The sequence below is a fragment of the Tenebrio molitor genome, chromosome 3 (genome assembly GCF_963966145.1).
Source record: "Tenebrio molitor chromosome 3, icTenMoli1.1, whole genome shotgun sequence".
Taxonomy (NCBI): Eukaryota; Metazoa; Arthropoda; class Insecta; order Coleoptera; family Tenebrionidae; genus Tenebrio; species Tenebrio molitor.
Genome location: NC_091048.1, coordinates 11893871 through 11911839, shown reverse-complemented (window position 1 = coordinate 11911839; position 17969 = coordinate 11893871). Strand labels below are relative to the sequence as shown.

The 17969-nt window shown below is 35.0% G+C and overlaps 1 long non-coding RNA gene across 1 annotated transcript in view; it reads right to left on the bottom strand.

Annotated features, from left to right (window-relative positions):
* LOC138126061 (uncharacterized) overlaps positions 1-17563 on the bottom strand; it is a 144046-nt gene extending 126483 nt beyond the window's left edge. Inside the window, exon 1 of the long non-coding RNA XR_011157596.1 lies at positions 17284-17563. This is a non-coding gene — a long non-coding RNA (uncharacterized lncRNA). The remainder of the gene's footprint in view (positions 1-17283) is intronic.
* Between the last annotated feature and the right edge of the window lie 406 nt (positions 17564-17969).

The window sequence follows — 17969 nt, the reverse complement described above, 5'->3', positions numbered from 1 at the left end:
GATTTGTATTATGCCAAAATAAGAATAATAATAATAATTTATAAACATTTTGTCAATTAAAATAAGGGTTGAAAACCAGTTTTATGGCAATGAAATAGCTGTCCAAATTTGAAAATAATTTCGCAATGTATTTCACCACCTAGGGGACAATAGTCTAGTTAAACTCATTACAGTGTCGATACAGTGTTAGTTCATGTAGTGGGCAGCACATCCCAATGAGATCTTGATACCTCAAAGGTACCTTTCCGTTGCATGGAATTTCGAGGAGCTCCTCGAAATTCCCAAATTCTCCTAGAAAGTACCATTCCGTGCTACAAATCTCCTCAAAAGTATCTTTCCCCATACATATAACCTATATACTTGTATACCTACATCTTTATATGCATATATATTTCTGGCACTTGAGGGAAATGCATTCATTGTTACTGTAGCAGCTAGCTCTGCATGTTTGAAATAAAACTTTATTTACATTTATCCCCATTTAATTATTTGTCGACCCCAAATAATTAACACACATTTTTCTAAACAACCACTTTCCTATTCTCTATTGCCAACATTTGCTCTAATAACCTGAAAGCTCGTTCCTGGTCTGCCCTCTTGGCCTTCATTGCTTCCTGCTTTGCCACTAGAAATTTTTGCTTTTCTTTCAAGTAATCAGCTGCTACAGTTTTCTTTCTCTTTCAACACACTTCAACTTCATTAGTGGCACTTTGTTCGGAATTAGTATATAAATTTTTACTGCAACAAGGTTCTGGGTTTTCGTTGTTTATGGTTCCACCATGTTCATTGATTCGCTGCACATCAAAGGAATGGGGGCTGCTGTTGCTTGGCTGACTGCCAAGAAACTCGTCCATTTGTTGAAAGAATTGGAATCTAGTTGCTTGGCAACGTCTTCTCATACCGAGAATTAAATTTGTAATGTCTAATCGATTAATGTTGTTCCAAATATGAATTAGGCTCTGTGACAGTTCGTTCAACGTCATAGGAGGCGGTTGAAGAGTTCTAACTTTCCGTAACATGTTATCCCATATGTGCTCAATTGGGTTTAGGTCGGGACTGCGTGGTGACCAGACCGGGATGGGGACGTTTTGCCCCACCGTTTAGCCCCAACCGTTTAGCCCCCACCGTTTCGCCCCCGCCGTTTCGCCTCCGGCGCCGATTCGCCCCCGACCGTTTCGCCCCCAAGTGATGCAGTATATTTTTACCTTAGATTCACACTTTATGTTAATTTCTACTCTAGTTTTATGTACTTGTACATTTTAAAATTATATACATATGGTATATTGAAACGACCATTATAGTATGACTTCCTGTTATATGATTATGAAAATAGTGCAGTACTAGTACTAGTCATACTTTTTTTCATGAATTTGCAGTTTGATTAACAAGGGCGTAGCCCGAGTTAATAAAGCAAATAAGTGAGAAAAAGAGATTTTCATTACGTATTGTACACGCTATTTTTTTGAAGTTTGAAGTTTTGAAGTTGAAAATTCGGTCTAAAAAGATTCTCCAAGAACGTGGAATAAAATAATGCAAAGAAGTACTACTTTCACTGCGATTTTTCGTGTAAAAGAATTAGCCAAATCGGTCCAGCCGTTCTCAAGTGATGCGCTTACCAACGAACAGCATTTCATTTTTATATACCGGGTGTATTATGAAAAACCTTTGGTTCTATATTTTCCTTATTTTTTATCCGATTTTAATAAATACTTACTTCGTTGCGTAACAAATTATTATACGTTTGTTGGTTTAGATTACCCTCAATAACAAAAGGGCCTACTAGTCTATCGCCTAAAATTCCACACCATACATTTACACTAAATCGATTTTGAAAATTATCTTCCACCACGACATGATTATTTTCACGACTCCAATGGCGATGATTATTTCTGTTAAACCACCATTTTTCCCAAAAGTACATTCATCTGACCATAATACACAACGATAAAAAATTGGATCTTGTCTCAGTTTATTAAGAAAGAAGGTGCAGAATCGAACTCTACGTTGAGGATCATTTGCACCGAGAGCATGCACCTTTCGTGGTTTATAAGGAAAAAAGTTGTGCTTTTTTATAATGTATTGAACTGTAGAATGTGCCAGTTGCATATGGAAAACAATTTCTCGTGTAGAAGTATCAGGGTGTTCTTCAACATAGAGCAAAACATTTAATTCTAAATCTTCATCTTGAATTTCACGTGTGTTTCTTTTGGGTTTCTTGAAAGATCCAAAATTTCGTGAATTTTGAACCAGTCTTCTAAATTTATCGGCACTTGGAAGCATTCTGTCAGGAAAACGATTTCCATATAGTCGCAAAGCAGCCGCAGCATTATTTCTGCATTCAAAATATACTTGAATCATATCCACACCTTGCCCGTTATCCATTTTTATCGGAAAAGGTGAGAATTTATTGACAACAACTAAACAATGCTTGACTGACAAACGTCCATAGGTCTCTTAGTCACTTTGCAAAATTAGAATGCGCTTTTATTACTGTTTAATGTGACTGCTTGATTTAGAAAAAATACATTATTTTTTAAATTTCTTCTTTCTGTTACTATGCATGAGCATGGTTGTTTACATTTTCATATTCAAAATAAAAATCTATAAAACTGAGCGAAAAAAGTTAATAGTGCAATTTGAAAAAAAAAAGTTGACTATCATCTGTCAAAAACAGAACTCAAGAACAAATATTGGATCAATTCAAATTGTAGCCCATTTAAAACGATTTTGTTTGGCACATCGTTTATTAAAAAATAAGGAAGTTACAGCACCAAAGATTTTTCATAATACACCGTATATAAGGTAGACAGATTGCGGGGGCGAAACGGCAGGGGCTAAACGACGGGGGCGAAACGTCACATAATCCAAATCAGTTTCTGCAAGCCTTCTTCGTACAGTGTCATGACTTACTCTAAACCCATAGGTCCTAGAAAAATCTTGTTGCACTAATGTGCTGGTCACAAACCGTTGTCTCAGAGCTTGTAAACGCATAAAACGATCTCGTCTAGGGGTAGTTATGCGTCGTCTGCCTTGGCCGTGTCGTCGTTGATGTGTGCCTCTTTCTCTAAACCGATTGAAGGCCCGCGAAATGGCGGACTGTGAAGCTCTTAAGCATTGAGCAATGTAAGTTTATGTTCTGCCCTCTTCTTGTAATGCAAAGGCAACGACACATTCTTCCGGTGAAAGATTTCTCGCAGGACGATGTACGGGGTCCATGTGTCTGTATTAAATGACAACATGACTCTAGACCCGTTATTATGCGTTATCCCAGGCAACAACACATTTTATTTTCTTATATGGCTTCATACTGATAAAAAATCAAAAGCTTTTACCATGTCTTGTTGGAAGAAACCATTAAAAATAACTATTAATGCATGGTGAAGAGCCTCTGCAGTGGTGTAATCAACATGCACAAAACATAGAAATTGTGTGAGCAATTCATACAAAATACATTCATACAAAAATTCGAAAAGGTAACATCACGAGTAAAAATTAGAAATCGAAAATACTATCTAAATTTAAAGGTTATTTCCTGAAATCTTGTATTGTCTCCTCTAGCGTTAATTGAAGCATTGGGTGGAAAAACAGCGTTCTCCAGAAAATAGCATTCCGAGATAAAACAGTTTGAAATATTGTGGATGCTGTAAATTACAAAATTATTTGAGTTAAGGTGCAGTGGCTTTTAAGGATTATTATTTAATTAAGTCACTATTATTTTCCTTAAAAAAAAGAGTTCAACTATGAAGATAATTTTCCTTTACAGCCCATTTCAAAAACCAGTGAGAACGCTGTTTTTCCACCAAGTTTAAAATCATTCAAGAAAATGCAGTAAAGTTGATACTTTTATATAACGTAACCATCAATTTCAACAACAAAACTTCTTTTGATGATTTTTCTACGAATTATCGGGAAAAATAAATGAAAACGCTGTTTTTTTACTTACATAGTAATGCAAGAAAACTATTTTATAAAAAGAAACACGATATACACTGACCGGCAAAAAAAGTGGGACACCAAGAAAAATAATATTATACTAAAATCATGATTACAAAATTAAGTAAAAATGATGTCATTACTTGTATTCTGTTCTTAAAAATATACCACCTAACAAAGATGTCATTTGAAAGGCTTCAATTAACACATTAACAACAGAAAAGAAAAATACAATTATAAAAAATAAATAAACAAGGAACATGAACGCCTCTACTTAATTCAATATTTGGTATTCCCGCCTCTTGCCCTTATTACAGCTTCTAGCCTTCGTGGCATTGACTCGATTAAGTGCTGAATTTCTTCTTGAGGCGTATTATCCCATTCTTCTTGCACGACTCTTCGAAGCTCTTGAAGAGACACCAGCTCACCACACCGCGCTCTAACCTGTTTACCGACAACGTCCCATAGATGCTCAATGGGGTTTAAGTCGGGACTGCGTGCTGGCCAGTTCATTGTATCAATTCCTACATCATGAAGATAATCTGTTACAATTCGAGCAGTATGTGGGCGAGCATTGTCGTGCATGAAAATGAAACCATCGCCTGCTAACTGGGCAAAACCCACGACATGGTCTTGTAGGACCTCCTCTATATACCAATGGGCTGTTAATGTGCCTCTTTCAATAAAAACCAACTGTGTACGGGCTTCCCAAGAAAAACCTCCCCATACCATAATTGATCTTCCATTAAAACTGAGCATTTCAGAAAAATTGCAAGGTGCATAGCGTTCTCCTGGTCTTCTCCAAACTCTCGCACGTCCATCTGGAGATCGGAGAGCAAATCTCGATTCATCGCTAAAGAGTACCGACTTCCATTGCTCTAAATTCCAATTTAAGTGTTCCTGCGCAAAACGTAATCTGGAAACCCGATGACCTCTGAGAAGTTCTGGTCCAGTTACTGGTCGCTTCGCCAAGTCTTCTTCTTACAGTCCTTTCATTCACGTTGACCTCTCGTACCCTTTCCAGTTGATTTCTTATCTTAACTGCCGTCATATGCCGATTTCTCAAACTAAGCATCGTAATGTATCGATTATCACGAGCGCTTGTACTTCTTCTACGTCCTGATCCAGGTCTTCTGGTGTACCCTCCAGTCTGACGAAAACGAAGTACGGCTTATGGACACTGGATCGTGCAAAACTAAGAGAATTCGCAGCTTCGCGAATGCTGAAGCCCACGTGGACTAGAGCTATAGCTCTTGCAGAATCTTCTTGCGATAATGGCATTTCAATGACAAAATGACAACTTGAATAACAAATTTGTGAAAATTCCATGACAACAATGTCAGAAATGCTTTTTTTTAGGACGAAAGAAAATAAACGCATCTGAGATTTTAATAGATTTAAGAAATTTAAGAAAAACTCAACAATTGAAAGGTAAAACCCAGTAAATCAAAAGAAAATTGTGGAGAATAGGAAATAAAACAAAAATAAACTTTTGGGATAAAAAAAAAATAACGTACATACTTAAATATAAATGAATTTTTTAATGTCCCACTTTTTTTGCCGGTCAGTGTATATTATTAACATTTTCAGCTACTTAATTTTGCTAACATTGAATTTTAGTAAGTACTTAAATAATGAAACCCTCGATAACTAAAAAAAAAAACAAAAAACAAATATTATGTAAAACACGAAACAGTTTATTATTTACTAGTAAAATCCGCATCGCTTCTTGAAAAATCTGCGTTGTTACCATTTCCAGATAATTCCGTGTGAGAGATAACGTTCTTCATCCATTCTGCGTTTTCCGGTTTCAAATACGAAGTAAGAGCTAAGACATCTTTCTTCTTTTCTTCTTTAACTCCTACGTAGGAAACTTTTTCAAGACCAAGTGAATTCTTTGGTAAAGAGAGATTTTTCTTAAAAACAAAAACATCGTCTGACCAGTTGTATCTTGTAAACGGCAGAATGTTTCCATTTGGTTCATACTGTATCTTAACGTATTGCTGTATAGCGAAACGCCGGTTCTTTGCTGTTGGCGTTTTTGAAAAACATTTCGATAATGCTTCATTCCAGGCTTCTATAAGATAGCTTGCCATAGACACTTCAAATGGACTAGGCTTTTTTCTACAGGTAGACATAACTTGAAGATATTGCTTAGCTGTTTCCACTTTTTCTATTTTTTTTAACACAATGCTATACCTCCCAAAGTTTCGGTGGCATTGATTGTAAGAATGTCCCCTAACTGGGAAGATGTGCTCGATTGTAACATTTAGGTTTTTTGATAGCCATGTAGTGAACATTACAACTGTTATATTTTTGTTTTGCCCTCCACAGGAATCTGATAGGAAAACAACTTTCTTCAAATTCGGAAACTCTTCTAACTTTTTGACCAAGAAATCGTAGACGAACGAACAGACTGTGTTTGGCCCTTTTTTGGCATCTGTTTCTAAGAAACAATAAAAGCTACTTGCCTGGTCATTGTGGCAATGGACATTGAAGTTGTACTATCGGCGCCAACGAAATGTGAACGAATTTCTGGTGCCATAGAAACGTCTTCTGTTTTGTTCTACATTAAATAAAACTTTGTTCAGTGGCGTACTATATGTATGAAAGTTAAGAAATGATTTCTACATATTACCTATAACTTTCTATTACAATTTTACAATTTTCCTCGAGTTTGGCAACAGCCCTCGCTTTTCCCATATCGGTCAAGTGTCGTGGCATGTATATTGTTTAAAAATAAATTAAATCTGTTGACAAATTATGTTTGTGAAAATTGTCACAAATCTGACACATTAACGCACGCCTATGATTGATGCTACAACACACACTAGGAAAATTTGGCGTTCACATTTCGATGGCGCCGATAGTACAACCATAGTAGTCTTTTGTAGAATTGGGATGTTACATTCAACTTGGGTATCGGTAAATTTTGGGCATAATCAAATTCTATAATAATGGTATCTTTTTTGGAATTTATTAAAATTTAACATATTTTGTAGGTCTGAGATTAAGTCGTGTTTCAGTTGATTGTATGTTTCTACTTTTTTCTTATGGAGCTCATATTTGAGTTTACATGGATCTTCAGGGTTGGCTTCCAAAAGAACTTTACTTTGAGCACAGAAATCGTCTGTTCGTGGTTGTCGAAATGAATACACACTATTTTCACGAAAATATCTATGATACGTACAGTACTTCAATTTCAAATGGAACCCTATTTCATCAAAATAGTACTCTTTAAACCCTTCATATAATATTTTTACATTGAGACATGGATTTTCAAAATACTTCCTACTGCTCTTACGTCCATAGTGCGTTTCTTTATGAGGATAAAGACCCCAGTGAGTTTTTACCATTTCCCAAATGTCCGCAGAAATTTTGTGAGGGCGGTTAGTGTGAGTACCTCTTCTCTCTCTCACAGGTTGGCCTGTTTTCTTAAAGTTTTGAACCGTTCTTAACCGCATCTCCGATATTTGTAGGATTTTAAGCAGAAACTTTCGACATACTTTTGTTTTGTGACCTTCCACACATAAATAATATTTCCACTGAAAGTTTCGATATTTCGCATTTGGATTAGTCACTTGTTGCTTTTTAAATTTTCTCTCCAAGCAACTTAAGAGATACGTGTCTTGTTGTATTTTGCTTGCTGTCTCCCAAAATGATGTAAATATGTCATTTTGAAACTTTGTATTAATGACTTTGGCGCAATTTTGTGAGCAACATTTACTCATTGGTCTGAAATTAATGAACAAAAACTTCTTAGGTTGGTATTATGATTATTATAAACATTGTTTACCTATTTAGAATAAAATTACCTACCTAAATGATTTTGTTTCCACTTTTCTGCCATTCAATGTGGTATATGCCTGACCAGAATTCCGTTTTTTTGTTATAATCTCTTTTTTCCATGTTTTTCTATTCCTTGTTCTTTTTCTGCCCTCTTTTTGTATAGCTTCTCCACTTGAGTCTTCACTTGATATATTAAGAACAATTGGGCAATCACTTATAGCATCACTACCATCAGCACTAACCGACATTGTTCAGTGTTTAGAATTAAACAACAAATTTTCGCAGGATTAACCAGGAAAAACAGGCGTTAAACACGTTGGGCCGTATTACGATAATGTTTTTGCTGTTGTCTTCCACCAAAGGTGTGATTAAAGTAAAAATAAAACGATATAGCTTTATGCATTTATAACTTGTTGGAAAAAGATGCATTCGTCAACATGGTCACCCGTGACACGGCCGATTGTTATCTATTCAGTTACAACTTTTTACCCTTGCGTTGGATAAAATTGAGATTTTCACTACGCTAAGCTAGATTGTGCGAGACTCGTTTCTGCCAATAATACAAAAAACAGCGTTAATAGCTTAACGCTGTTTTTCCACCCAATGCTTCAATTATACCTCGATAACGTTCTGGCAGGTTAAGAATGAGGTCTCTGTTATGGTTTTGGCCTATATTTTCCCAAATATCCAGAAGTGCTCTTGTTAGCTGACTGAAATGATTTAGCTGCCCTTCCATTGCCCGTAACCGTTTTTCCATATTATCCCATAAGTGCTGGGTTGGGTTGAGGTCATGGTTACGTGATAACTGAATTTTCAATATTCCCAAATTAGTCGGAAACTACCCTTGCAATATGTGGCCGTCCATTATTCTGCATATAAATGAAGTCTTGCGCTGCGAATGGGGCAAATGGTTCAACAACAGGTTCCAAGATGTTCGTGATATATCGATGTGCATTTAAATTGCATCTATCTAAAACCACAAGCTCTGTAGCTACGTCTAAAGATATTGCTATCCATACCATCATTGATCCTCCTCCAAAACTCTCTTTAGTAACGAAATTACATTGCGCATATTGCTCACCAGGTCGTCTATACACTATTACCTGCCCGTCAGACTCGTATAGACAGAACCTGGATTCATCGAAGACCAAAACTCTGCGCCAATCTTGTTCGACCCAATTGACATGTTCTAATGCAAAGTTTAAGCAGGCCCTCCGAAGGGCTGCAGTTAACTTGGGTCCAGTAGCTGGTCTTCTCGGATGTATCTGATCCTCCTTTAGTCGTTTTCTTACCGTATTTTCACCTAGACGGAGTGCATATTGTCTAACATGCGATCTTAAAAAATAGGAGAGCAGTGAGAAAGCCTTCTCTAATGCTTATTAATCTCAGTATTGGTCCTGGTGAGGTGTTGTGATTCGTTTTCGGCCTTGTCCAGGCCTCCTTGTGTGTCGTTTAGTCTCCCGACGCCTTCTTAGAACTTTAGATACGATAGATTCGAATCAAAGCGATATGCTATAGTCCTCTGACTCTTTTCACTCTGAGCTAACAAAAGTACTTGCGCGGACTTTTTAAATGCTAAGTTGTTCCTAACATCACCCATGTTAAAAGTAAATTAAGATTTGTGTCAATACTGATTCAATTTTTCAACTGCTATGAAAAAATTCTTTTCTAGTAAATTTCAAAATGTAACAACGATATTTTTGCTCATTTTTGTAAACAGTGGCTGAAAATTTTAATTACATTTGTAGCATTATCTATGCTTCTCCTCTATTTTCAGTATGTATAACAATTTTTAACAACAAGTAAAACTCTTCAAAAAAACCGTAAAAATTCAAGTGATGCCTTAATTTTGGAGTTCAGTGTATATGTTCTAAAAATGATGCGCTAGAACATTGTGACCCAAAATGGGACAGGGACTGCACCGAGCTCTCAGGGTTTTGTCGGGGCACTAGGCTGGGTTTGTTAATGGGCGCCAGGCTCCCGAAATAGAGAGCAGTTGTGTTCCTGCCGGGGCAAGTGCTCTAATTCTTTGGCGTCGGAAAATTAAGGATCTTATTTTGTTTGAAATAAAAATGATGTTCTTTAATATCAATTTGAATAAATTAAAAAGCAATGATTAAATGAGGTGATAGATATGAACTGGTTCATAAAATGAAGCTAATTGAATTTGAATTAAAATGAAACTGAATTTTCAATGAAATGTGATGTAGTCGAACTAGTCCATATGAAATCTATATATTAATACGTGAAGGAAAACCTTTGTACCCCTTTTTAAGCAAATTGCGCGCACGGAGGAGTGTGAGATTTGGCATAGTTAAAGTTTATGTGGAGAAGGAGTGCAAAAAGATAAAATTTATGTATAATATACAAGGCGTCCCCAACAAAACAGACAAATCCATAGCTCTCTTATTTATTGGAGGATTTTAATTATCCATACACCAAATTAAATGGTTGTGAATAAGCTACAAAATGGCGTACTAAATTCACGTAAAACTCAAAGTGCTTCAAGGTTAAACTGTCAAAATATTTTTTTGAAATACGGAGATTTTTATTCTGAAACAAATGACGAGCACCAAGCGAGAAGCTATCAAAATTCATTGCGTTACAATGTAATAAATTAACCAAATTAAGTCAGTTGGAAAAACAAATGACAAATATGTAATAACATTTGGGATTGCACGTACAGAGCGCAGTTTACGCATCGACGATAGTAGCGTTTTTTAACTTTTTTTTTTTGTATTTTGGGTAGGTAAGTGTACACTTGTGATACACTTTTCTTTTTAGAATAAAAATCTCTATCAGAACTGTTAAAAAAAATATGTGTTCGCATTTGAAAAAAAATATTTTGACAGTTTAGCCCTGAAGCCCTTGGACCTATATGTTAGTTAGTATTGAAAGTTAATTGCACATTTTACTGATCAGAAACTTAAATACATAGGAAGCATTAGACTGTGGAACAAGAATACGCATCAAGTTTATGCATCGCAATGCTATTGATTGCGAAGTTTTAACTGGAACCGAACGCAATAAGAGAATTTTGATTCCACGTATAAATTTAACATATTCAGGTACTATTTTACCATTTAATTTTCAAAGAAGTCAATTTCCAATTATAGCTGCATTTGCGATGACAATAAATAAGTCTCAAAAACAAAGATTCGAAAAAATTGCAATTTTATTGAGGCAGCCAGTTTTCAATTGTACGTCACAGCAAGTGGAGTTTGATCATTCAATGGTTTGAAATTTTATATTTCCGAATATAACGGCCAAGGGCATTTAGCAAACGATGAAATTTTATCTTAAGTTCCAATGGACAACATTTTATTTTTTTAACCGCCCGGTTTTTTTGTTTCAATAAAAAATATAGCTATAAAAAATACGAAACACGTGTTCTTTATTTCATTTTTAATTTTTTGTATTAATTTTTTATTTCAATTTTATATAATTTGAAAAAGATAGGCAAATTAACTGTGTAGCCTTGGCGAAACCTGGCCAGTGTAGCAATAAAAAACCTAAGGAAATGTCAAAAAACGCGTTATTGTTTTTTAAATATGGTATAGCTAAACTATACCTCATTTTTCCTATCGTTCGTATTTTTCAAATAACTTAAAAATTAGTGCAGAGTGACGTATTTGTAAACGTTCGCAGCTGACGTAATAGAACAAAATTCAAAAAAATTATATGCGATAATTATAGAGGTTAGTGATGCAACGGAAGTGTCATAACAGAAGCAGAAGCGGAAACAGATGTCAAAAGTAAATTTTTGCAGAAGCGGAAACACAAGCGAATGCGGAAGCGGAAGTATAAATACTATAAAAAATAACAATTTTTTATAATGTTTTATTAAATTAATATTCGAAATTTATTAATGGCAAATTATATTTCACAAACAATAATTTAGCTGCTTTTTCTCCGCGCAGTCTATTTCTATGTTCTTCATATACGAGACCAGCTCCACTAAATAGTTGCTCACTGGCTACGCTACTGGGCGGAGCTGATAAATACTGCCGCACTAGTGGCACGATATGATGGTACTTATGCCCATTTGATTGTCACCACTTTACTGGATCTTGTTGCAGCGGTAATCTTTTCTCTTTTTGGTATTCTAGTATATTTGACTGCAACACCAAACGCAGATTGTCGCTATTGTCATCGGTAGTTGTTGGGTCTAGTTGGTCTTCATTCGTGTTTAACAAGGACTCTAACGTTTGTAATGCACAACTTGTTGAAGGCTCAATTTGAATTCGGGCCCTTTTGGGGCTAGAAGGAGTAGAAGGTCTGCAATCATCTTCTTGATTTGCGTTTGTATCTTTGGTTCTGATCATTATCAAATTAAGTATTTTGGACTCAACTTGCTCCGTGACGACATTATTGAAAAATTTTGATTTATATCGCGGGTCTAAGTATGTCGCAATTGTGTACTTATCGTCTTTCATCAGGTCTCCAAATCTCGTACTTGAATTCAATTCATCGCGTAACTTTCTTGTAAAATTTTGGAATTGTTCTGAAGTATCAGGTTTAGTTTCTTCTTGTTGTAAAGTGGTCATAAGAACTTCAATTAATGGTATAACTGATGAAATGCTGACTTGAGAATTACTCAAGTTTCTAGTAATTTCTTCGAATGGTTGCATTATTTGTACAAATTTTTGAACATTTATCAGTCTTCAGGGGAGATCATCGCGATTGGATTTGCGCTTAGGTACAAAACGAGCGAATCCTTGAGCTTTGCAAATCGTTCCATCATGTAGAATGTACTATTCCATCGTGTTGGGCAATCCTGAATAACAAAGAGAGCAGGTTGATTAAGGCGTTCTTTTTGAATTTTTGTTAGCTCGTCTCGTGCGACTAAGGAATGATTGAAATGAGTTACAATTTTTTTCAATTTGACAATAAGTTCCTGGAGCCACTCTTGTGAATCAATACCTGCTCGAATGCAAAGTTGGATCTGATGAATTGCACAATTCACATTCTCAAAGCCTGACAACTGCATTGCTTTAATCATGTTAGATCCACGATCACGGACCATACAGTGCACTGCTTGACGATTTATGCCCCATTCTTGAAGTATCTTTTCAAATTTTGTCGATATTACATCACCTGTATGACGCCCGTGCATGACTTCACATTTCAGAATTATAGAGATTTTACGAAAATCATTTGAAATTCCATGAGCGGTCAAACTAAGTAATGAAACTCCAGAATGAATATCAGACCATAAGTCAGTTGTGAAAGATAATTTTTCAAATTCAGCAAGTAAATTTTTGATTTTCTTTGCCAATTTATTGTACAAATAATCACACAAATGCGAAGAAAAAAAATCACGTCCTCTCAACTTATATTTTGGAAGAGCAGCATTCATTACTCTGCGAAAACCAGTACCCTCGACAAAATTAAACGATAAATTCTCGAGGGCGATCATTTCGGCAATCATACGATCCATTTGTTGAGATTTGTGATGTGATGAATCCCAATAATCATTAAAGTGCAGGCTTTGTTGTAATGTAAGTTGCTTTTTAGCGTTTTCGGCCGGTAAAAATAGGAACCTCAAAAAATCAAATACGAACACAAAAGTAAAAAAATTAAGTACGTACTATTAATTGTTCAATTTATTATATGACGATCTCTTATATTCTATTTGTAATTATTAAATTTACACTAAATTATTAAGTAATATACAGTGCAACCTCGATAGTCCGGACTAATTAAAACCGAGGCGATCCGTTTTATCGAAATATCCGGATAACTGAAGAATGTTATGAAATGTTAAAAAAACCCAGTAGGTACATTCAATAAACATACTTTATTAATTTGAGATGAAATAACAATACAAAATTATTTTTTGAAAAAATCAGAAATAGTAGTTTGTTTTTTTTTTGTGGTTTTTAAAATGAGAGCACATTCTCTTAATCTTCTTAAAGCAAGAATGTCTTGCAATGCAACTTGGTTTTCTTCAGCCCATTCTGAACATACATTAAAACCGTTGATGGCGTCACCATGTTTAACACCTCTTTTATTACTCCCAACATCTGCTTCTACTACTTCAGCATCATTTGCTTCACCGTCACAACTTTCTTCTATAGGCAGTAAGTTTTCATCTCCATTGATCCATTCGTCTATTTCGCCTTCTGTTAATTGTTCTTCTGAAATGGAGCTAAACATATTTCTAACATCTTCTAACTCCGACCTCAATTTTTGTCTTAGTTCTGCTAAAGGCATTGAATTCTCGCTATCATATTCTTCATCTTGACTGTTATCTCCTTGATATGGTAGAATTTTTTTCCAACACTTCTTTATAACTCCTGCTGAAACTTTTTGCCAAGCGTTGTACAAGAAGCATACCGAATCTTTGATATTTATGTTTTTCAAGCATTTGATAACGTCTTTTTCATCTGATGACATAATTTCTGCCAACAGACTTTTTCGATAAAACAATTTTGTTAGGCGAATCGCATTTTGATCTAATGGTTGAATCAAAGCGGTGCAGTTAGGTGGAAGAAACATTATTATGAAATTTGCATCCTTACTGTTCAAATCTTCCTCTGAAGCGTGACTTGAAGCATTATCAATAATCAATACAGCTCTTTTTGGTAGATTTTTGGTTATTAGATCTCTTTTTACTTCTTTAATGAAGTGGTGGTGAAACCAATCTTTGAAAATGCATGAAGTCATCCAGGCGTTTGAAGAAGACTTATAGAGGACTGGAATTTTAGCATTTTTGAATGCTCTCGGATTTGCTGCCTTTCCTATCACTAAAGGTTCTAACTTATGTGTACCACTGCCATTTGTGCAGAGCAAAAAAGTTATTCTTTCTTTGCTCGTTTTTCTTCCTGGTGCTGTTTTCTCATGTGATCCAACCATTGTTCTGTCAGGCAGTAATTTCCAAAACAATGCTGACTCGTCAGCGTTATAAACTTGATCCGCCGTCAAATTTAGATTTTTGATCATAGTTTCTAACTTTTCCAGAAATGGATCAATTGCAGCTTGATTATTGGATAATACTTCCCCAGAAATTTTCAATGATCGTAAGCCATGACGGGCTCTAAAATTGGCAATCCACCCTCGGCTGGCAACAAAATTGTGTTTGCCATAAATCTGAACATACAGCTGCTTGGCCTTAGCTGCAATAATTTCATAAGAAATTGGGATGTGCATAGATCGCTGAGTGAGGAACCATTGATGTAGTCTTCTTTCCATCTCAACATATTCCGCTTTCTTTAGTGTTTTTCTGGTACCAGGTCCAGTAATACAATTTTCAATAAAACTGCAATAATACAGGTGATGTAACTATGTACCTTACGATACAAAAAATGCTTTCTCAATTTCTTACCTTCTAATTGGTTCTCTCTTCTTTTTTATGTCTGATATGGTTGAGGTTCCTACTTGGAATTCCCTAGCTAATGCTTTACCACTTTCCCCTTTGTCTAATCTTTTCAAAATTGTGTTTTTATCTGTCTTGTGATTTCTTTCGCGGGCATTTTAATTACATTTACACACGTACTGACACTTGGAAAGTTCGGAAATAACTGATACACATGAATACAAAGAATTACTAGGAAGGGGATAGAGTTCGGTTTACTTGATAAGAAATTTTCAGACAACAAGAACTGAATATGGCTGAGAATTAGAGTCGTTAGGAAAATTCGGATTATCAAAATCATTCAAATCCGGATTGCAACATACATAATGTAGCGAAATGAAACAGCCTATCCGAATTACTGGATAATCCGTATTACTGAAGGTTCAGACTAACGAGGTTACACTGTAGTAGTCAAATAATCAATACTTAATTACTTATCAACTAAATATCTCACAAAACAATCAAGACGAAAACTATTGAGATAAAACAGCTTTGCATCAGCAGTACCTATATTATAAATTATAAGCACTTATATAAATATTAACTTACCTCTTGTTTTTTGGCTTTCAATGAAACTTTAACAGATTCATCTATCTTCTCAAACTCTGCAAACTTCTCGGCATGTAATGATTTTAAATGACTCTTCAATGCGGTAGTCGTGCGCCCTTTTCGCGAATATACTTTGTCACAGATTTTGCATTTGGCACTTGAATCGTTAATCTCAACAAAATAGTTCCAAATAGGGCTTGATTTTGGTTTCATTGTTTCACTTTTAACTTATGTTACAGTTACAACACAAAATATTAAATAAGAGATAAGTACAATATAGTAAATTACTATTCACTATTACTATTAGTAATACACTTGTAAGCAAGAAAACGCTTTTTAGTTTTTACGTAGGCGGAGAGAGATCACAGCGTAGCTCAATAACTAATAAGTAATACTAATAAGAAAGAAATGAAAACAATCAGGTGAATCAGATCAGACAAGTCGCAAGTACAGACAGGCTCGCTAGGCGCCCCACCTCGCCCGCGCACCCCGTGCCAATAATCACGCCATTTCTGGAAAGTTTCGATGAAGTTCCGATACAAAAATGCGGAAGCAGAAACAGAAGCGGATGTGAAAAAGTGTGCAGAACTTCCGCAGTTGCGGAAGCAGAAGCAGAGGTCTGTTGCAACACTAATAGAGGTATACTGTTTGATAAAAAAAAAAAACCTCAGTAACGTTCAAACTTAAAAATTTAATGAAAACGGTCGAATTTCGACCGCTGGGCGACCTCTAGTTTAAATAATTGTGCTTATTCGGTTTTCAAGAAAAGCTTTTCCCTTACATTCAACCTTTTTAACTTAATAATTATTCTTATCGCTAGACAAACTTAACTATGAATTAGGTGTCCGGTTTTGCCGAACACTTTAACAAGCTTGCGACTTTTCCGAGCCTACAAAATGTTGTTCAATTGAAAGTGAAAATGAAAATTAAATTGGATTACTCCAATGATTTGATATTTACAATTATTCGCAATTAAATACGAATCAAAACAAAAAATGCTTGAATTGAGAAATTAAATAATTTAAATGAATTTGACTATTCAATTCACCTGTATTCACCTGTCATTTTTCAAATATTAACCAATAAAATAGCAGATATTTACTTTCGTAGCCTAGAAAAAAAAAATCCAGCGAATATTCTACTAGTGAAAATATAACTGGGTATTCCACTAGTGGTCGAAGTAGATATTTTAAACTAACTTGATTATTATTCTAATTCAAAGAAACTACTTCCTTACAAAGCTAATGAACAATTTGAAAAATTAACTTTTTACAATATTTGAAAATTCCTCCTTTAAACGTATGTTCACCATTACTAATTATTATTATTTCGTATCCCACCTCCACCCGGCGGCACGGCAATTTTGCCGGAGTACATACACTATTACGGATAATACTATCAAGTAATAGTGCAGTGCTTATCAACATAATTACCGGCGTCTCGCCTCCACATTTTGACTTTTTTGTGTTTTATGTTCTGTGTCAATGTTAAGGAATTTCCTCACGATGTGACATGAGTATAATAATATACCTTTTTGAATTTCAACCACCAATGTGTTCTCTAAGTCCAAAATTTTTAAATTTTTAAAAAGAGATTGCGGTACTATTCCTGTTGCTGAAATTATAAATGGTAAAATCGAAATTTTTTCTAAACACCAAAGATTTCTCATAGCAACGGATAGTTCTAAATATTTATTAATTTTTGTATTATATGTTTGTGTTATATTGTGTGAATTTGGAACAGCTATATCTAAAAGATATGCTTGCTTTTGTTGTTTATTTAAAATAATAATGTCTGGTCTGTTATGCTGAATGTGAATGTCAGTTAAAACTGTGCGATCAAAATATAATTTGTAATTGTCATTTTCTAAACAACTTTCTGGTTTATAAATGTAATGTGGTTGTGTATCCTTTAATAAATTGAATTTAACTGCTAAATTCATGTATTATTATTATTATTATTATTGAATAAGTCAACTAACAGACTACTGTCCAAATAAAAGTTGACTAAAGCAAGAACAGAATTCAGTAACAGTCAGCTACAATTATTACTACTGTCCCATGTCGGGAGATAATACTGAATGAAGTGTTCATCAAGCAAACCGATGCAATCGATCTAAATTACACATTATAACAACCAATATACTCGGAAGTGGCATAGTATGAAGATCACAAATATCGTTAAAACAGTTAAAAATGGAACACATCCTGAACGAAGGAGAATTATTAAGAATATTTGTATTAGCTCTAGGAACATAGAAATATCTATGTGATCTTGATGAAATCTGAGGGACACTGATGAACAGACCATTCAAAAGAGTGGAGCAGTCTACTTTATTATG